Below are 22,454 nucleotides of genomic sequence, written 5' to 3' on the forward strand. Positions count from 1 at the left end.
TGTTAACAAAACACAAGAATGAGTTACTGAGGCAGTTACCCTGTGTCCTGATAAGTGAAAAAATGTGGACCAGCTGGGTTGACTGGGGTAATGTATACAGATTCTCCCTGAAACATACTGTACAGCAAGTAATAATTTGAATATCCGCATTTGGTGTGTGAGCAAATGTGTGACAGAGGAGGCAGAATGGAGAAAGTAGTGGGGAAGAGTAAGCGTGAACAAAGACAATGATTTTTGTGTTTGATTTCCAACCTTAACACAAACTTCGGTATACATTATGGATACATTATTTACCATACAGGCATAAACATGCCGATTAAGGAAGCACACTGTCTTCGAAGCATAACATAATGTACAAACAATGCTGTTGCGTTTTTTTCCTACGCAAAAGTCTATAAAAAATACGGGAGTGTCTGACCTAATTTTTTCTAGATGAGATAATTGAAGTACATTCCTAATGAAATGCTACTTGAAGAACTACTTTTAAATAACACTGGGATAGAAGTTACCCATAATAAATGAAACAATTAAAAATAATTAATATAAACATATGAAAGATTTGTATCTAAGATATGTGAATGTATTTTAGCTACAAATGGTACCCTGAGGCCTTTCGAGCATAAATGGCTGGATTAGCTAATTAAGTAGCTGATTATGGTATCTGGGTCACTGCATCATAAATAGATACTGCGGCTTTTCACCTACCGCATCTGACGGTTTGAATTTTTTTACGACTTACACTTTCAACTTAACATTAGTTATAAAAGAAATTCTTGTTTCTTGGTTCTGGTTTACATTATTTTGTTAGATTTTGCTATATTTGTTAAGATAAATTAAGATTAACAGCACAGTAAACAAACTTTGTAGCTATTTTACAAGCAGTTACAGGCAACTGACTTATATACTATACTTATATACTATGACTACATTTAGTAAATATGCAGTGCTGCAGTTCTGTAATTGCAATAATAGTCAAATCAAAGTTAATTAATGAACTTACCTTTCAAGATGTTCTCAGGCTGTTGTTTAGACATTTTCATAATGTAGCTTTGTGCTAATGCTACAGTGAGAACACTGTAGGGAATGGGAAAAGACACATACTGTAAGTGTGAGTGTTTTCAATTTGCATGTTCATAGATGCTTGTATTGTTAATGAGATTAAAACGGTACACACGTTTCAATGTGCCACTGAAGAGCTGCTCAGCATGCAAATATTATTCAAAATAGTTTGTTTTGCTGACTTAAAATGACATACGCAGGGGTATTTTAAGAGAGCTTAATCCCATCCCCTGAATAATCAGCAGCTGCTAAACACATTAAACACTAGGTGCATGAGGTTTATTAAAAAAGTAAAAGTTGGAGAAATATCATCATTGTTTATTTAATCTCTCTTATCATTTAATCATTTTGTAGCAGTTTTTAATTTTGTCTCTCTCATAACCAGATAGAATGCCCTGAGAAAAATGGGATTGTCTTATCATTAGCATGATCTTAGACTAAAGACTCATACCAAAAGTGTACACTGTGTTACATGTCAGTTTCTGTTATTTCAGAAGTACTATTCGAAATAGACGTAAAGTGTATCCTACTGATGAGGGCAGCTGCGAATGTATGTGATAATAATTAGAGAAATGTGAGATTTCTCTCTCTCTCTCTCTCTCTCTCTCTCTCTTTCTCTCTCTCTCTCACACACACACACACACACACACACACACACTCACTTTTCCTTTCTCAGGTGAGGCTATGATTCTGTGCTGGCAGGCAGCATGCTGTATTTGGCAGGCTTGGATGGCCGTCCAGCTCCCAGCGCTCAGATAACACATGGCTCCGGAACGTTCCACAGCCAGGCGCCTGCTTTGTTGGGGTTATAATGATTGTGAGGCTGATGGGCCAAAAACACAGAAGCCCTAGTGAGAGAAGCCCACAGTGAGATGGAGCCTGTTTGGAGACCCTAAGGCTGCCCTCTCATGCTCACCTTACCCTATCCGGAGGGTCCCTGCTCTCATACACTGATCTGATGGCTGCGCACAACCATGGAGAGGTATGCAGCAACAAAGCAGCCATGGCCAAGCAAAATGAAATGGTTCATGAAGATGTAGAGATTGTCTGGGGCTTTTTTTCTGTTTAATCAACACTATCTTCAATGGCATGTGTGCCTGGTATTTTGTGCCAGCTACTGGGAAGAAATATCCATTGTTCACATTTCTTAAACTAGCTCATAATGATCATTATGAAAGCGTAATTAACAGCGTGCCATGAGGTTTAGCATGGTAATGACAAAGTTTTTTTTAATACCCTATTTTAATGACCAGTGAGCACCCTCTAGTGGACGTGAACCAAGACTTTCAAATAGTCAGTAAAAATAAACACAAGTCAGTCATTGTTGGTGAATAATCCATATATTACATATATTAAGTAGTGTTTTTTTATTAATCTTACCTCTCATTCCAAAAAATAAATGATCCTCCCAAATGGGATGGCATTTTATTTGAAGTGAAAAGAATGCTTTCACTGTAGAACTCCTTAAATATTTGGAAAACTTACTTTACCCTAGACTTGGCTTAAGCTTACCTCCTCTAGTTTCTTGTTTAAATATTTATCTGTAATCCAACAGCGTGCAAGTGTGATCAGCTCTGAAAATTAATTTCAACACACTCCTAAAGCCTGACTGTCAATCCTGTAAAAGTAACAGCTCAATATCCACCTCTCTGCCTTTCCCTCTTGTGACTAATGATGGGAGTATCTATATCACATGACTAGGACTCATGCTCTGACTAACCATTTCAAATCTGTACTCTGCTCCAAGGCTGCTATGAGACTGTGAAACAGATATGGTACAGATTGAATGCTCCAGATGATGAGGGAACCGTCAGCACTGGAGTTGAGTAGTGCACTCAGAAAGGGTCTGTATACACTGCCACCCAGGGTTCAGCCGGAGATTAAATCGGGCTGGACACAGCTTGCAAATGATTCTGCAAAAACAAACTTTAGTGGGCCCGTGTTTGCTCAGGCCTATGTAGCTCCCTCTCTGCTTCACCCCACTGACCTGCTTCCTACAGTTCAAATGCACTTATTTAGCTGCTTCTATTGCTAAAAGCAATTGTGTATTTTCAAGAGGAGTGTCAGTAGAAAAGGAATATTTACTTGATAGAATATAGTGTATCTATATGTATGTGTCATCAATTAGAAGCTGGTTTCACTTCTTAGAAAATCAAGTTGACCTTAGCCATATGTATGTGTGCAGTCCAGACTCTATTATGAAGACCTGAACACACTCTTTAACATGTACTGTACTGTCCACTGGATTACAGAAGAACTACGAATTGCAATGGTAATGAAGCATGCTTAAAAAGTGTAAATATATACGACAAAATCATGCGTTTTTCTCAGTGAAAGCTGATCTGTCTGGGTTGCTGCCAAATGCTTAGATCATGCTATCAGTTCATTTCAGTCTAATTTTGGGGTCAGGCCAAGCTATGCAAAATAAATACAACTCTCGACAAGTCCATCTGCATAACATAAGAAACTCTAACAGAGCTGAAATAAGGCTGAGTTTATAACATGGTAACTTAATTAAAATGTTTGGAAATGGAATACAATATGGCAAGATTTTCAACATACACTCAGTGTAACAGCTTACATTTTGTCCAAACTACGAACATAACTACAAGTCATGTAATCAGTGCAGTGCAAAAAGAATATATTGAAAAATAATAGTTTTTATTATTATCATATATCATTTGATCCCAAAAATTGGCTATTTTTACTTGGATATTAAAGCAAACAATTCATGTTTTCATCACCAATGAAGGAATGAATACATATAAATCCTATTGCTGCATGGTGTACAGTGAGATGGTGTGATGCAAACTGTGAGAAAGTTAATATGCAAAAGAGTTACTGTTACTGCTGATTATCTTCCAGTAACAGCTTGACCTGAAGATTTTTATTCATCATGTACAACAACAATTAACATGTTACGTTTTTTCTGTTAATGAATGACAAATCAGACTTCGTATTCATTTATAGAAACAAGCTAGTTCCTGTTATTACTTCTGTTATAACACCTACAAACATTAATTCCTTCACCAGCCTCTGTTTTTTTTCTCTATCTTTATAATAATAATTAAAAAAAAGAAAATTGACTGCAAAGCCCTCCTTCCTGATGACCTTCCATGTCTAAAATCTTGAAGTTGCAGCTTTACCTTGACTGTTACAATGTACTGCCACTGAAGACTAGAAAAAATGCTAAATAGGCAACTCTCAAACTAAACTAAGCTGTTATAGAAAATCTTCTGATCAATCAGCATTCAACAGTACTATGCTATATGTAAATACATGATCAGAATCATCATATACAGTAGGTTTGAGAATAGTAATAAAATAACAGTGAGAATTCTTAAATTGCTTGCAACCTCAACACGGACCTGTTTTTCATCTGCATTGCATGAGTGAGGCGGAATAGTTGAATATGATATTGTTTAGAGATCTGTCTCTAATTTATAATAGTAATTTGTGTTGTTATGTACATCCCTACAGAAATGCAGTTTGCGGTAAACACACTGAGCTCCTGTTACTCCCCATGCTCTCCAGCTGCATTCCCCACACATCCGTATTACATCATTCCAGTCCCCCACTACTGCACTCTTGGACCCCTTTCTGTTTTTCTCTCCTATTTCTTTCCTGAAATGCTCCTTATGTTTTTGATCAGTAACATTTTGGTGCCCATATGCCTTTGAACCAAAATATCCTTGAGAAATAACAGGCTGCAAATGTTAGTCAGAAGAGGAGACAGTAACCCCTATAATGTTCTTTTGTGTGTTACTGTTTGTTGCCGAAACCATGTCTATGAACTTGGGACAAAAAGCTTTTTCTTTTCTTTTTTTTGTCTGCATTAAATAAAAAACATTACAGCTAAATCAAAGACACATCATTACTATATTTTCCAATTTCCTTGTTCAGATTCCAGCATAATAAATTTTCATGCCTCAGTGAGAGCCCAATGTGTTTTATATCATGTGATTGGAAAATGTAAATAATTCACAATACATGTCTAGCAATATCCGCAAGTTGAAATTCTATCTACAGAACTGCAGAACTAAAGACTGCCAAACCATGATGGGACACAAGCTTTATAATTACAGCCACTCATATTAATTTTTATCTTCAAAAGTCCTCCGATGTATTCCAATGCACATAAAACAATGTAACAGAAAAAATATATAAAGACAAACAAACAGCTTACACAACAGAGCCTATTGTTTTGATTAATTTTACATGGACATGCAATTTGTTTAGAGAACAGATACTGTATTAAGAATACTCACAATTAGTGAAGGATCACATATTGCCAACATCTCAACAGATAGAGAAAGTTGTGGTTCTGAAGATGGCCCCACATGGCCAGCCTAAAGATATATTAGACTACGGTGGACATACCACTTAGAAAACATGAAGATGGCTTTGGACTGCAATACCCATAAACATCCTTTCCCTCAAGCATCCATCACTGAGCAGTTGATAACGTAAACAAAATAGGCTTCATTTTAAAGCTAAACAAATCTCATAATTACACAATTGCTCATTTGGCCATATAGTACACAGTTAAAGAAGGGAGCTTATAACACTAACTGGTGTCACCCAGAGGAGAGAGGTTTCCTCTCGAGGCTTTTTCCCTATATCATCTCGGGGAGTTTCTTCTTACATTTACATTTACATTTACATTTACATTTACAGCATTTGGCAGATGCCCTTATCCAGAGAGACATACATAAGTGCTTAAATCTCTATCACTGGATACATTAATGCTGGTATACTAGGTTACATACTAAAGATACCATGAGTTTAAAACATTGTTCAAAGTTACAGTTAAAAAGTTTCGACGTTTTTTTTTTGTTTGTTTGTTTTTTAAATGCAAAAGATAGGGAAAGAAGTGCTAGTTGAAGTGTTTCCTGAATAAGTACTGTAGGTCTTCAACCGCCGTTTGAAAATAGCCAGTGACTCAGCTGTCCGGACACCTAGGGGAAGTTCATTCCACCACCTTGGTGCCAGAACAGAAAAGAGTCTTGTTGTATACCTACCTCTTACCCTGAGAGATGGTGGAACCAGTCAAGCAGTGCTGGTAGATTCGAGGGTGCTGGGTGCAGTGCGAGGAGTGTTGAGGGCTTTGAGGTAAGAGGGAGCTGGTCCATTTTTGCCTTTGTAGGCCAGCATCAGTGTTTTGAATCTGATGTGTGAGGCTACCAGAAGCCAGTGGAGGGATCACAGCAGCGGGGTGGTATGTGAGAACTTAGGCAGGTTGAAAACAGGCCGTGCAGCTGCATTTTGGATCATTTGCAGAGGACAAATTGCGTTCATAGGTAGACCTGCCAGCAGTGCAATGCAGTAATCCAGTCTTGAAATGAGAAGAGACTGAACAAGTACCTGAGCAGCCTGTGTGGACAAAAATGGCTGAATCTTTCTAATGTTGTAGAGAAGAAAGTGACATGAGCGAGTCACATTAGCAACATGAGAGGAAAATGACAGTTGATTGTCCATGGTTACCCCAAGGTTGCGAGCTGTGGCTGAAGTGGAGATCAGATCGTTGTGCAGAGATATAGCAAGGTCATGACCTGGGGATGAATCACCTGGGATGAACAGCAGTTCAGTTTTGCTAGGATTGAGCTTTAACTGATGAGCAGTCATCCATGATGATATTTCTGCCAGACATGCTGAGATTCAATCAGAAGCTGTGGTATCTGAGGGTGGGAAAGAGAAGATAAGTTGTGTATCATCAGCATAGCAGTGGTAAGAGAATCCATGTGAGGAAATAACTTCACCAAGAGAGTGAGTATACAGGGAGAAAAGCGGAGGACCAAGTACTGAGCCCTGTGGGACACCAGTGGAGAGTCTGCATAGGGCAGATGTCACTCCCCTCCATGTTACCTGATATGAACGTCCTTCCAGTTAGGAAGTGAACCATTCCAAAGCTGAAACGCAAATCCCAAGACTCCTGAGGGTGGACAAGAGAGTCTTGTATTTAACCGTCTCAAACTCTGCTGAAAGGTCAAGGAGGATAAGGACGGATGATAGTTTGGCTGATCTAGCAGCATGTAGTTTTTCAGAGACATCCAAAAGGGCCGTCTCTTTGGAATTAGCTGCTTTAAAGCCAGACTGGTTGGGGTCTCCCATTTATCTCATAGCATTCTAGGTTGTTCTGTGAGAGATAGACAGACAGTTGATTATAGACAATGTGTTCAAGAATTTTTGAAAGAAACGAGAGAAGTGATACCGGTCTGTAGTTACTGATGTCTGATGGATCCAGAGCAGGTTTCTTTAGGATGGGAATAACCCTTGCTCTCTTGAAAGTAGTTGGTACCTGACCAGATGCTATGGATTTATTAATGATAGTGGTAATGAAGGGAAGAAGGTCTTGCGAGATGGTCTGGAGCATAGTGGAAGGGAGTGGATTGAATGGGCAGGTGGTAGGATTGCAAGGCTGGATGAGTTGTATAATCTCTTCTGCTGCTACAGTTGAGAAATGCGACAACAAAGTAGTGGGGGAATCCATACTGTGAGATGTAAGTGCAGTCAGGGCAGAAGTGAAGGTCCTGCAGATTTCTTAAATCTTCTCATGGTAGAAAGCAGCAAAGTCTTCTGCAGTCAGGGAGGATGAAGAATGTGGAGCCGGGGAGTTGAGTAGAGAAGAGATGAAGATGTGGAGCTTCCGAGGGTCTTGTGACAAAGCTTCAAGCTTTTCGTTGTAGAAGGAAGTCTTGGCAGAAGTCACATCTGAGGAGAACTTGGCCAGGAGTGTACGGTAAGAATCAAGATCTGCATCAAGTTGTGATTTCTTCCACTTTCTCTCTAATGATCTTAGCTCTCTTCAATTGTTGCGCAGCACATCTGAAAGCCAAGGAGCAGAACAAGAAGTTTTCTTGGGTTTAGTGGACAGAGGGCAGAGGAAGTCCATAGCTGAGGAAAGAGATGAGAGGAAAGTATCTGTGGCCGAGTCCAAAAGTAGTGAGGAAAAAGACTCCGGATCAGTAAGAGAAGAAAGAGTGCCAAAAGCTACAGAAGAAGGGGAGACAGTGAAGGTTGCGACGGGTAAGAGCGAGGGGGTGAGAGGTAGTTTTAGGTAGGATAGGGAGAGCGATGGTGAAGGATACCAGGTGATGATCGGAGACGTGTAGTGGGGTAGCAGTCATGTCTGTAGCTGGAGAAGGACGGGTGAAAACCAGTTCCAGGACATTGCCTTCTTTGTGTGTGGGGATGTAGCTGTTGAGTGTCAGGGCGAACGAGTCGAGAAGAGTCAGGAGGGAAGAACATTGAAGCTTGTCAGAGGGGAGGTTGAAATCACCAAGCACTGTCAGAGGGGAGCTATCGGAAGGGAAAGCACTAAGCAGTGTGTCCATTTCTTCCAGGAAGTATCCTAGGGGACCAGGAGGGCAGTAGACAACAATGATAACAAGGTTGATTGGAGATGTGACTGAAATGGCATGGAATTCAAAAGAGGAGATGGTTAAATGAGACAAGAGGAGAGGTGTAAAGCACCATCTCTTTGACAACAATAAACCTGTACCACCACCCCTGCCTCTTTCTCGTGGTGAGTGAGAGAAAGCATAGGAAGAGGATAAAGCAGCTGGTGTAGCAGTGTTCTGTGGGGATATCCAGGTTTCTGTTAGCACAAGAAAATCAAAGGAGTAATGGGAAGTTCAAGCAGAGATAAAAAATCAGCTTTCTTTACAGCAGACTGGCAATTCCAGAGCCCACCTACCATCACTGTTTGAGACTTACACAACAGAGGAGGGTAGACGAGGTTGGGATTGTGACCTCTGCTCTGTGGACGAGAGCATCTGTGACAGTAGGAATTGAGTACAGAGATGGGTTTGAGGCACATATTTGCAGTCAACCAAGAGTCAACTTGAAGAGATTTAAGGTATGGTAGAACATATCAAACAGTATTAGACACTTATGTTACAATGTGTTCGAGAGATACTTACAAAGTGTCTGTAGAGGAGAACCTTCAATTTAAATAGGTAAGCCCTGCCCACAATTCATACCTTAAGGGAGACTGAAACTACTCCTGATTAATCAGCTGAGAGAACAACTAAGCAAAGTCAGGAACCTACTTTACGAGAAGACAATATATTCAAATGAAGAGAGTTAAAGCACACTTCTTACCACGCTCAACCCTGGTTTCCTTATTAGGGATATGTTTATGAATTTAAAATGTATATACTGAATTTATATATTTGTGTAGTGTTAAAGGTGCTGTACAAATAAAGCTGAACTGAAGTACAAATTGTTGACTTCATTGTAGCAGAAGTTGAGAAAATACATACTGTAGATCATCTGTGGCACCTGTCATCCCAGGTTTGATTAATATAAATGGTGATGAATGAAATGTCATTTCATTAAGTTTCCAAGCATTCAGAGAAAATGACAGAGCACATAAAAAAAACACCCAGATGCAAATTAGCCTACAGAAGTTTGTTATACTTAAGAGGTGAGAAAAGTGTTGAGTATGTCAATGTGTTTGTTAGTGATGCTTACTAACAGAGGATTTTCTGCTTTTCATGGCATGGTTCAGAATTTACACAGTCAGGAACATGTCAGTGCTTTCAAAGGAACAAAATGTGCTCACTCAGGATTCACTCCACTTCCAGAACTGGAGACAACAGTCCATGTGACTTCCAATCATTTCACCATGATTAAAACTTTTTCCTTCACACAAACCAGAACTCCATGTGTCCCCAGAGAAGGAGCTGATTGGTTGATTGAGATGGACGAGGGAAGCTTACACTTTATTTATCCAAGTGGAGATATAAATTACGTGTGTGAGCATGTATGAGCTCCATAGCCTTGGGGTGATATACGCTCTTAATGCTCATCTGAAAGTGGAAAAGGCAGGACGGGGCAGGAAGAGCTCTGAGAGCAAGAAATGAGAGCAATGATAAATACCAGAAGAGAAAGACAAAAGCGGATTGTGCTGTTTCATCACATGTTCCAGGACAGCACTCTGGATCATTATCTATTATTTCCTGTTATTTCATATGCGAAGCGTCATTTGTTTGTTAAAATGCTGTGTCTAAGGAGATGCTTTATAAACAACACTATGTAATTTGTGGCCAAAGTAGCAGTGGAATTTCCAATGGCTCATCATTTTATGTAGAATGGAAAGTCAAAAAGACAAGAATTGACTGTCGTTATATTTACAATGACTGTCTGAGCAGTGAAGGAACAACAGTCAGAAATCACTGCAAATCACAGCTCTGCCTTTAAGTAGCAAGGAATTTAAACATACAAAAAAAAAGTTAGCACTCCCACACCCAGTAAGATATTTACAACATGGCCCCATTTCAACAATTCTTGATTGTGGTCTTAAATAACATAGCAGCATTTTTTCTGCTTGGGTTACATGCATCCCAGCAGCCTTCCTGTGATTTTTCTCTTCACTGAGAATAATTAATCTCAACTGAATGTGATGTAGAGACCAGATGTTATGTTGTTTTCTTTTCTGTCTGGAAATGTCATTAAGGCAGTTGTAAAACACACAGTTCCACGTTCATCTGCATGTTCTTATAGGTTTCTGCCAGCCATACAAATAAGCCTATAGCTGTTTCACAGTGGAAACTCAGGGTTGTTAAAATATGGCTATGGACATATGGTGCTCATGAAACCGGTACAGGAGTTGGTCCATTTACTTCCTCAGAGTGTAACTACAATTCATGGACTTGGTTTGTAATGAACGGCATGCCACGGTTTAGGCAGCATATGTGTAAACTTATGTGTGATAGTAATGAGGAAAAAGTTAAAATACAACCTGATACTGACATTTATGCTAATTATTAACAAGGGAAGGGGAGAGGTTGGATTTTGTTCTATTTTAAATGATAAATACACTATATGTATGTGGACACCTGAACATCACAATCATGCAATACCAAATGTATTCCCTTTACTTTTGTTATAATAACCTCTACTCTTCTGGAAAGGCTTTACGGTACTAGAGCACTAATGAATGTCGGATGAGAAGGCCTGGTGTGCTGTCAGTGTTCCAGTTCATCCCAAAGGTGTTCAGTGGGCTTGAGATCAGGGCTCTGTGCAGGAAGTTCTATCATTCCAACCTTGGCAAACCATGTCTTTATGGAGCTCACTTTGTGCACAGGTTCATTGCTGTGTCAGAACAATATTCGGCCATGTTAGTAATTCCATGAAGGGAAATCTAAACCAACATTCTAGACAACTGTGTGCTTCTAATTTTGTGGCAACTATGTGGGAACAAATCTTTGGCAATATAGCATATATTATAAGCCGTTATTTGCTAATGCCAGGCCTACTCCTAACACATCCCTAACTTGAGATAAAACCCTAAATCAAGCCCAACCATAACCTAAACTCTGACAAAATCCTAATTCTAGACTTATAGTATTGATTTACATGTCTGAATTTCTTGAGTGGTAAAAATGTGCACGTCTTTACAGACATTTGCTAACATAATTGCATGTACCTATAGAGCGGTCCAAGCATTCCCAGTGTTCTTTAAAACAAAGCTGGAGTAACCACTGTTCTATTAATTATTGAGGTCTTAATGTTATTTCCTGGTTTAAATTTCCTGGTCGCTTGAATTGAGTGGGTTTAAATCTGTACATCAATAATTCAAAACCAGGTTCCTTATAAATAATGGACATAATGTTTTCTGTCAGTGGACAATTCAGGATTAAAAGGTTTTATTGCCCCAATTAAGACAAAAAGCATTGTACAATATTTTAGTAACTTTATAAAAGGATGATGTTCATGAAAAAAAGTGCATAAAATGTGAACAGTGATACACTACTGTAGGTTACTGTGTTGCATGTAAAAAAAAAAAAAAAACAAGAAAGAGCAAATAAAGATATAAATATATAAAAAAGATATATATATATAAAGAGAAAATATATTTAAGAAGTTTTTTGTATATTTTTTACTCATTTTTTAGAGAGTTGAGGCATATGTGCCTGATTTACTTTGACATAACATTAAATCTAAGCCTACTCTAATCCTTATTCCTAACACAAGTCTCACAACATTTTATGCAGACTGAGACTTGAGTCTTGAAAACTGTTACAAATTTGCAAGTAGGACACAGTGTAGGATGAACAATAGTACACAATGTGTCGTACAAATCTCATGCTGTGAGTAACCTAATTATGTAGATAAACATTTGGTCAAAGTTTGGTTCAGCTCAACAGAGCAATTTTTTTCGCACTGCAGCCTTCCTGACATATTCAGGGAACTTGAGGTCATTCCAGCAACCGCTTTCCACCTGGATCTGATAAAAAAATGTTTGACATCTATCACAATGTGTCTTGTGATGTAATTAGTAAATGTACAAGTGGGGGTGTTCAAAATGAAACAAAGGAAGGTTGAGAAGGGAAAAGTCTAAATTTCCAGCCAAAAGTAAATACTTCAAAACATGTTTGACACCTCAAGGTCCTGTTTTAAAAAGGTGATCATTTTAAAACATGGTTCTGATTCTGCAGAGTCACATCTTATATGACATTACAACTCTGAGCCAAAATCATAACAACATTTTACTTATGTTTTAAGACAGACTTTTAAGACAGTTGTTTAATCTTCATCAAAGATAGATTATATATGTCGATGTTTTAACAGTTAAATTTGAGCATAGAGAAGTTTTTTTAGGTAAAATATAGTGCCTTGTCCTCTTATAGAGACGTTAATAGGTAGCCAGAGCATGTGCACACCTGAACACGATCAGAGCACAGAGGGAGGGAAGTCTCCCTAGGGGGAATATCGGCACACGCCGACACACCCATTCTCATGAGCCTCGTGTTTACACATCTGTGCGCCGTCTCGCCGCTGGTTCTCTCACAATCTCTGGCCTTTGTCGTCACAAAAAAAGGAGGCAAATACGGGATGCTTGTTTAATCTCCCCCAGGAGTTTAGAAGAGAGAGAAAAAGGAGGGTAAAAAAAACTTTTCCTGCCTATTCTAAGCCAAGATTCTCCCAGGTCATGCCAAAGTCAATATTTATGAAGCTTGGTTGATGAAAAGAAGATGTAGGGGGTGGAGTGAATTGGATGGCTTCTGACCCTCTTTCAGATAGTCCTTATATATAGCAGAGTACAAGAGGCAAGCCAATCAAAAACCAAAACTACTTATCAGCCAAAGACCTAGCATTTATTATGATATGTCACTTTCCAAAATGTGTCAAAGGTATTCAATAAAATGCCTTCAAACAAAAACCAACTAAGTGAAGGGAAGTGACAAAGGAAAGGATTAGAACATGCAGTGACAACGTTATCCAAGTGATCTGCTTCTAGCATTTATTCTTCCTCCTCCCCTTTCCACTTTAATTTCCAAGTACTACTTTGTCTGCACTTCCCTATAAAAATAAACCACAACCATGGGAATCTTGAATTGTTCATCCAAGCTATCTTCAGTGAAGCAACATTACTTTTGCTTTTGGAGCATGCAACCCAAAATCCTTCACTGCCTCACTGTACACATTATCAGCTTTTAAATGTGATACCGGCTGAGCCATCTAAAACTACGTATTTATAAGTTGCACACAGCAGTCATTAACGAAAACCTCACTTCTTCCTTATTTCAAACTGTGTGTGTAGCTTATGAAAGAATTATGTCTCATCTGTTATGGAAAATGTAGACACACTAAAAAAAAAAAATAAAACTGAGTGATCTGAAAATCTGTGGTTGCGTATGACCAACATTTAGTCAGAGCCTAAAATGTGCACTCTGGACATTTCACCCTTCTGCCTGTTACTCAGAGCCTCTAAAATTAGCACTAATTGCAGCCTGAAAAGGGAGAAAAAACAGAAATGACATCCAGTCATGGCCACAGCCTCCCAGCTACTCATCCTCCCAGCAATTGGAGGGCCAAGAACGGCCTGTCCTGCATTGGAGTCACGGGGCCCGTGGCTCAGGGAGGGCCGTTTGTGAATCCACAGTCTCTGACCACAGATACCACAGTCTTTAGAAACATCACCCCATTCACACGCTCCCTGTCTGGCCCCATCCAGTTTGATCCAGAGAGCTGCAAGGTTCGTCCATCATCTGACATGAGACACAACAGGAGTATATTACCCTCAGGCAGCTGCAATTTAATCCCTGCAGGTTTGCACTTTCTGAACCTTGAAAACTGGTAAAAAGAGATGTGCACGGTCCTTTACTTAAAACTGTTCAATTCATCTCAGCCTGCATTTGATAGAGGGAAAAAATGTGAATTGGATGACTGTGCAGGCAGGATCTTGTGTGGAAATGCAGGTCTGTGATTACATTTAATAGGCACAAAACAGGCTATGTCACAGGAGATAGCAGTGAGATTGAGACAAGGGCCTGCAAAGATGACAGTCAGCTGGACTGAATCACTGTGAAATGTTAAACCCAGTATTAAGCACCACAAAACTGCATGTGAAAATGCTCTCTGTGCTACCCCACTGGGAGAAAAGCACAGAGCAGAGATGACGCTACTCTCCAACTGTGTGCGTGACGCGGATCCCTTGAGTCTCCAGTCATGTACACACAATTACACTACCTCCTGACATTTTGGAGCTCATATGATTTTATCATCCTCTCTACAGTTTGAGGTCATTTCCAGAGCCTGGTCTATAAACTAATTCTATTTGAATCCATGTGCATCCAATCAGCAATGACTTCACATTTCCAGGAAAGTATGCAGTTTTGATTAAAAGGCTGTATGTCCCTTTTTTTCCCCATATTGAAAAGCTAAAATATTCCTTTGGGATAGTCTGGGAGTTATGCAGTTTTGTTTGGAGAGAGAGAGAAAGAGAGCAACAGAGAGAGAGAAAGAGAGGGGAAGGAGGGAGATGAGTGGTGATTACAATTACAGTGATTATAATACCATGTCAGTTCTGTCACAGAGAAGACGTCAAATGTCCAGCTGTTTAATCCACTCAGCTTCACATTTTACTCTGCTGCTTGGTGAACTATTAGATTACTGATATTCCACTTTATATGGTGCTATGAACAATGAATGTAGTGCTTCAAAATTAAATCTTTATGTACGTCATCTTGTCATTCGCCCGAGGCAGATTTAGGTCAGGGTTGTTTACAGAAATCTGCCTCTTTATGAAGGGCTGAAAGTGACTATATGCTGGTGGAAATTACTCCAGTATATGCGTCTCTTGTAATTAAAAGGCTTTACTATTAGTTTTGTTGGGGTTTTTTCTGTGTTTGTGGATATTTCATAGAAATTAGAAATTAGGCTTTTAAATGAGTAACTAAAGAATAAGCTAGAATTTAGGGGTTAGAATTCTAAGTACAGTGGATATACATATAACTCAAGACTAAATTCAGTGTTGTTTCAGAATGAATTCACATGATGTAGAAGCAGAGCTCTGATTAAAACCTATAGGACAAAAAAAATCACTGCAGACGTCTGACGTTAGGTTAATTAAGAACACTGCAATGTTTTAATCACACATTCCATAGGGTTTATCATCCGATTTATTCGTGACTCATTCCACAAACTAAATCCAGATGCCCCCTTTGGGATCGAGCAGTAGATACCCTAATAAGCACATCAACAGCTAGGACAGGCCTTAAAAGAGCGAACATTAAAGTGTAAGGAAGTAACTCACTTTATTGCAGATACACAAACACACACACACACTAAAAGAAATGAGAACACAAGTCATGGTGAAGAGTAACTGGACTTGTACTGAATTAGGAATCAGTGGGAAAGAGCAGGAACAGAATGTCTCAGGCACTAGTCGGCTCAGCAGCTGTAAGAGATTTAGCCAAAGAAACAAAGAAAGGAAAAGATTGTGTTGTGGTTCCAACAGTTCTGCTGTGAGTTAAAAAGCGCTCAACAGCATTCAGATAGAATGAATGCAGTTTAATACTCTTTGATAAAAGGTGAATCTGGAAGAACAGCTCAACCATGCTCAGACGCGCTAAACCTAAAGTGATACGCTTAAGACAATAAAATAACAGGCTCTTTTGTTTCTTTTGTATGTCACTAAAAGAACAAGATTAGTGCCTGAGTAACTGATGACAGTCGGGTGCCTATGTATCTGAGCTGGCGATGACGGACGCTTTAAGGCAGAATGAGCTTGGTGTTGACTAGACCTTTCTACACATGTAACTGTGACACAGCAAGAATACTCTATAATGTCTTAACATGAAAAAGGTGTGAAAGACCACATTTTATGTCAGTAAAGTAAAACAATCAGAAGAAAGACAGAATCAAGTCACTGGAGAACAGTTTCGAAGACAAGGGAAGAAATTCACTTGTAAACCACTAAAGTAAAACCTTTGGCCTCAGATCCCAAGCAAAGATTTAATACAATCAAGTCTCTACAGAACACAGATGCTACCTCAAAGCCCTACAGCAAGCCTCCAGGTCCCAGCATGCTGTTAAACAGAGAGCAAGAAAGATGCTCAGAGGAAACGGTTGGCTCTGCTCCTGTCTGCACTTGCACACCAGATGCGCTGTGCCTCAGCTCTGGAATGTGTTTGTGAGAGCAGTTTAACCACCAACCCGCCCAACCATTACCACAGAAATCTGATCCTGTCAATTCACTCCACCTCCTCCTCAATGTGTTTGTCTCCACATTAGTGTGTGCGTGTGTGTGTGTGCATGTGTGTATGTGTGTGTGCCTTGCTTACTTGTTTTGCTTCCTCTTCCTCCTTCTTTCTTCTTTTTCTTCCCTTTCCTAACTTCTCATATTTTCTCCTGAACATCTCTCAAAAATGTTACTGGACCTTGCTGTATTTAAATGGAGCTCATGCATCATGTCATGACAATAAAATAAAACTCGATAGGGCTTAATGGAATTTCTTGACAGATTACAAAAAAGTAAGATTAAGCAAAATACAGAGGACGAAGCCAAACTAATTTTGTCTTCCTGCTGTTTTTGTTAAGAATCCTGTGATCCTAAATATGTCAGTCTGCAAATTATCTCAGTATGAAAACTTTTAGAAGTTGAATACTGTTTTAAAATCTGTCCAAATGAATACAATGCCCATCTTCTTTCATAGACTATTTATAGTTTCTATTCTGATCGGTGTTGCCAAAATAAAGTACATATTTGAATGAAAGAAGGTGATGTGGTAGGATTATGTTGAAATCAGTGTTGTAAGAAAATTTCACTTCCCCTTTAACTTCCACGTACCACAAAAGTACAGATTTATTTAATATTTTTTTTTTTTATATATATATAATAACTAATCCAACCATTCAACATTATTTAAAGAATCACATATATTTACACACATACATACATACATACACACTGTGAACTGTATATATCTTGAATTCTTATTATATTAATTCTTTATACTTCTCCTTATGTTTATCTTTTGTTTTATGTTTATGTTCTGTAAAGCTGCTTTGTGACAATGTCCATTGTAAAAAGCGCTATACAAATAAACTTGAATTGAATTGAATTGAATTAAAGGTGTACAACAATTTTTTATATATAGGCTTTTTACTGGTTTATTTTCCTCACACAGGAAAGTTTTCGATTAAACTTGTAGTAAAATATAAATTAAGATTACTACTTGTTTTGATTAAGGATTAAATTAACCCTGTTTAATTCAACTCAGTCAAACAGGCTAGCAAATAAGAATTTAATTATAAATATAATACTTTTGATCACGGTCAGTTGTTGTATCTATGCTTCATAGCAAAACGTAAAAAAATCATGGATCCCATGACTATACTAAACAGACCACTAATGAAACTATTTATAAGCCACAGAGGAAATGATAAGCTCAAATCAGCAATTTCAGCATTGTGCTTCTTTTTTTTAGTGAGGACACTGCGTGAATTCTTTTTCTTGCTTTCTTACATTCCTTAATACTTTCTTTCCCTTTATAATTCACAAAGAACCTCAGAGTGTACCAACACATAAGAATTCATCTTATGCCACAGACCTTTGAATTAGATGTAAAGTAAATCTGTTGTTCTTTATTTGTAGAACAGAAAGCGCCATGGCTTTTACCTCAGTTCTAGCATTTCAGTTGATCTCTCTCTTATCTGTCTGAAAGCTCTTTAAAGTCCATCCAAGAAGAACTGTCACCCATCCAACTATTCCAGCCTCATGTCTCTTGGCTCTTCTCACCTGCATTATGTACTGACTGATGCCACAGTTTTATTAGGCTGTTAGGAATCAACACAAGTCAGGAATGTTAGCAAAGGAACAAAAACAACCGAGGAACCAACATTTAACATTCATGAGAGCGCTTACAGTCGAACGGAACAGGCAACAAAATTCAAAAAGGACAAGTCAAGGAAAAATATATGACTAATGCATTATCAGTAGGAAAATCAAAAGCGAACAGCATAAGAAGGTTGGAAAGACATTATATATATAGTTGAATATATGCACTTTCCTACAAAGTTGATCTAAATTATTTAAGTCCCAAGATTCAGGTTTTTTTTAAGTTTCCTGAAATTACTTACACGATACATTGTGAAATAAAGTGAAATAAAGATGCTTGAGTGGTTATTTTCACTGCATTTTTTTTTTCATTTCAGTCCATCTCATATCTGTTGTTTATAAAGATAAATCAGTGTATACTTACTCTTAATCACAATTCTACCAATGTTTCTATAACTGGAAAGTAACTAAACTAGGTTATAGAAAAAGCAGCTAAGTAGGATTATATTACAGCCCCTGAGGGTGAACCAAAATGATCTTCAACAGAACACTTGCTTTTAATTATTTCTCTTGTATTTGGGGGTGGCTTGAAATGTTATAACAGATATTAACCTGTAACCTATCAGTAAAGCCAGAGACTCTGGGGATCGTCAGGGAGTGTGGGAGATTTTAAAGGATAGCAGACAAAAAGTATTTTTTTACAAAGGATCTGTAACTTATTTAACTACCTCTAGTTTTGCTGGGTTTAGTCCAATAACACTGCTGTGATGCATGGTTTAGAAAGAAAGAAAGAAAGAAAGAAAGAAAGAAAGAAAGAAAGAAAGAAAGAAAGAAAGAAAGAAAGAAAGAAAGAAAGAAGATCTAGTCATTCATAAATGTGTCATTTGGGATTCTCAAACTCTTTTAAAATTTGGAAAAGAAGAATTCACTTTAATTAGTACAGTTCTATTAAAGTATGGCATCATTTTTTTTGATACCCAAATGCAGTAACTGTCACATAACAACACAATGACAATGATTTCTTACTCCCTCCTAAAGTAATATATTAGTGTGGTGCCCTGACTTGCATGTGTCAACAGGCCTGTGTATGTGTTTCTATGTGCAGGGGAAGAAATACTTTTGAACAAAATATATAAATGGTTTCCTGAATGTGTCTGGATGTTTTCCAAGTAGGTTTGATCATCAAAAACATCTATTATAGATTTAATAAGCCTAATCACAGTGAGATACAGAAGTGCAACAGAAATGAATGCAAGTCCAAATTACTGTCAGTAAATCAACTGAATGGAAGTCTAAAGGCTGAAAGACGAAGAAGGCGTAAAGGCTGAACGGCTTTGTTTGAACTAAAAAGTAATAAAATGCAATAAATTTATTCTGTCATCTGTCCTTTTGCATAAATTGTTGTTTAAGGAGAAAAATAGTAAATGTGTAAACTAAATAGTAAACTAACCCCTTTAATTGCATTTATTACATGCACAGCTTTATTTCCTATATATCTTCTGACAACATATTACTAATGCATCAGTGGCATGGCATGAAAAATATCAAATGAAATGTTGATTGATCCTATGGTGCGTTTCTCTCGGTGTAATCACCTGACTTGATTGTCACTGACTGCATGAATCTACAGTCTGGGCTAAAAAAGAAATCATCCCCTCATTCCCCTTCATACATTTCTGTGATTTTTCATTTGACCATTGGTGGTGTTTTTGTGCTTCCTGCCACAAAAAGCCAAAATTATCCACCCTCAGACATTTGATGTGGATAACAAAAATCTTATGTCTGAATGAAAATAATTATATTTTCATTTTTTAACCATTTCTTGTCCATTAAAGAATCTGACACCTATAGTTCTTTGAAGTCTTATTGGGTAAAAAGGCATTCATTGGATGTTTTACCGCTTTAACTCTTTTTTCCAGATCTTTTCCTTTCCTGAAAGGAACAGTGACAAATGGAAATCAAATAAATTGATTATAAATTAAATGAATAAAGACATTTGAAAAAATCCCCAAACGTGTGCATTCACAGTCTCTCCTCTGGAAAGAAGTGTCCAAATAATATCCGATGAGCAGTCGTCTCTTTACATTGCACACGCACTGGACAATTTAGAAATGCCAATCAGTTTATAACACGTGTCTATGGACTGGGGGAGGAAACTGTGGTTCCCAAAGGAGAACATTCAAACACACATGCAGAGAAGCCGGAAATCAAACCCTTAAGCCCTGAGGGGCAAAGCAACATCCTTGCTGCTAAGCCACAATTCTCCCTCCCATTGTTAAATGCTGCACAAATGTTGTAGAGAACAACAGATGATGCCTTCAGTGTAACTGTATACCAAAGTAAGTATGCTGTATACCACTGGGTGTAGGTGTAGTGTAAACTGAGTGTGTGTGACTAATTTACCAAGACATTTTTCAGGCTTGCATGTGGCTGCTTAGTGGTTTAAGGGCTTGATCAGAAGGTCTTAGGTTCGAATCCCAGCTCCGCCAATGTTGGCCCTTGAGCTAGGCCTTTAATTGCTCAGATGTATAAAATGCAAACAAAATCCACTCGCACTATCCACTAAATCTGTTACATATTTGATCATGAATAATTATTTCAATTATTGCAAACGTTGAAATGATCTTTATTTTACAACCGATTTAGACTAGTTGTCCTGAGCTGAATGTAAAGGCAATACCGACCCCAAGCGGCAGCATTCTGCATAACACCAATGTAAACTAACGAACATCTGGTTTTTAAAACAAAGCACTCAGTCAATCGGGTGTTTAATAGTTTAATAGTTAGAAAAAGAAAATTAGAGTCTAACCACCACAATATATGTATTATCTATAATTAATTATTCAATTGGTACAAGTAGAATAGAAAATGAATAAATAAATGTAGGTAACACAGGTATAACATGCCCATCCGAAATACTGTTTATGAACAACTGCTCTACTTTAATGGTATCATGAAGATCACACCTGATGATTCTCGTCTCGAATGAACTCCGTGCAAAACTCTGCTCCAGGTGAGGCTCGAACTCACAACCTCGGCATTGCTCTGCTTCGTACTGTCTTATAAGTACCGCGCGCTAACCGATTGCGCCACTGGAGCTCGGGTACAGCAGCTCAGTAACACAGCTTATAAATGCGGGAACAAAGCGTCCTCGCTCTTTGTATATACGGTTTAATGTTTTGGCTGTGAAATAAACCGTCTGTACTTTTCTAAACAAATTATTTATGGTATAATCATAATAATAATTATAATGATGATAACAACAATAAAAATAATAATAACATTATTTTATATATATATATATATATATATATACATACATACATATATATATATATATATATATATATATATATATATAGATAGATAGATAGATAGATAGATAGATAGATAGATAGATAGATATAGATATATATATTTATATAAAGCGTCGAGTCTGTATATAAATCAGTACTGTGAATTGTTATCTGTTCATTTTACGGCTTATTTATTTAAATACACCATTTTGTAGAAGGTTAAGCCGCTTTGACTGTGGACCCTCTGTTTCTGCTTTCATTACCGTAAAGTGCCTAAAAGTTGCGCCTCAACCTTTTTAAGTGCCTTTATATTAACCGTGGTTAAAAGAAGAGCTTCTGGGTTTCCTGCAGCAACATGTATTCGTTTTTTATTGAAAGTATTCGTTAAATAAATACAGCAAACAAGTAAAATCTTTGTTCATACTGTAAATAAACTCGAAGTCCAGCATATTGACTCACAGCAGACATAATATATAGTGTTTATCCAGCTGGAGTCATGAACAGTGAAGTCTTTAAGAGATTAGTTACCATACTGCAGTGAGTTCCAATGTATTTTCTACCTTTATTAACAATACTTAGGCATAGAAAAAACCATAGGCATTGTCTGAATGCAGCCTACACATGAACCTTGAAATTAAATTAACAGAGCATGCAGAGGTGCAAATGGCTGAAGTTTTTAAAAGTTATTACAAAGTTACATAAGAACACTAAAATTAACCAAAAATCATTTAATGCAATACAATAAGAAACACCTTCTCATATTTTAGGGCAAGACGTGCATCTGATACTGGTGCTACCAGTGCATAAAGGTGTGGGGTTATTACCTCTGGTGTAGCATGTAATTTATTTTTTACTAAATTCTTAATTTTTCTGCTTTGCTATAGTGTTAAATACACTCACAATATGTCACTATGTCACAAGAAGCTCATCTGAAATTATTCATGTGTCTTGTAACTTTGTACATCTACATGTATATATATGTAGAGTTTGCACCTTTTTCTGTTACTATTATAACACTTCCTTCAGGA

The 22,454-nt window shown here is 37.8% G+C and overlaps 1 non-coding gene across 1 annotated transcript; it reads right to left on the reverse strand.

Annotated features, from left to right (window-relative positions):
* Positions 1-21,135: 21,135 nt before the first annotated feature.
* trnai-uau (transfer RNA isoleucine (anticodon UAU)) lies at positions 21,136-21,229 on the reverse strand. Its single transcript has 2 exons — positions 21,192-21,229; positions 21,136-21,171 (listed from the first exon to the last, which is right to left on the reverse strand). It is a non-coding gene; the product is annotated as a tRNA-Ile (tRNA).
* Between the last annotated feature and the right edge of the window lie 1,225 nt (positions 21,230-22,454).

Source organism: Tachysurus vachellii, chromosome 2, assembly GCF_030014155.1.
Source record: "Tachysurus vachellii isolate PV-2020 chromosome 2, HZAU_Pvac_v1, whole genome shotgun sequence".
In the NCBI taxonomy this organism is placed as follows: Eukaryota; Metazoa; Chordata; class Actinopteri; order Siluriformes; family Bagridae; genus Tachysurus; species Tachysurus vachellii.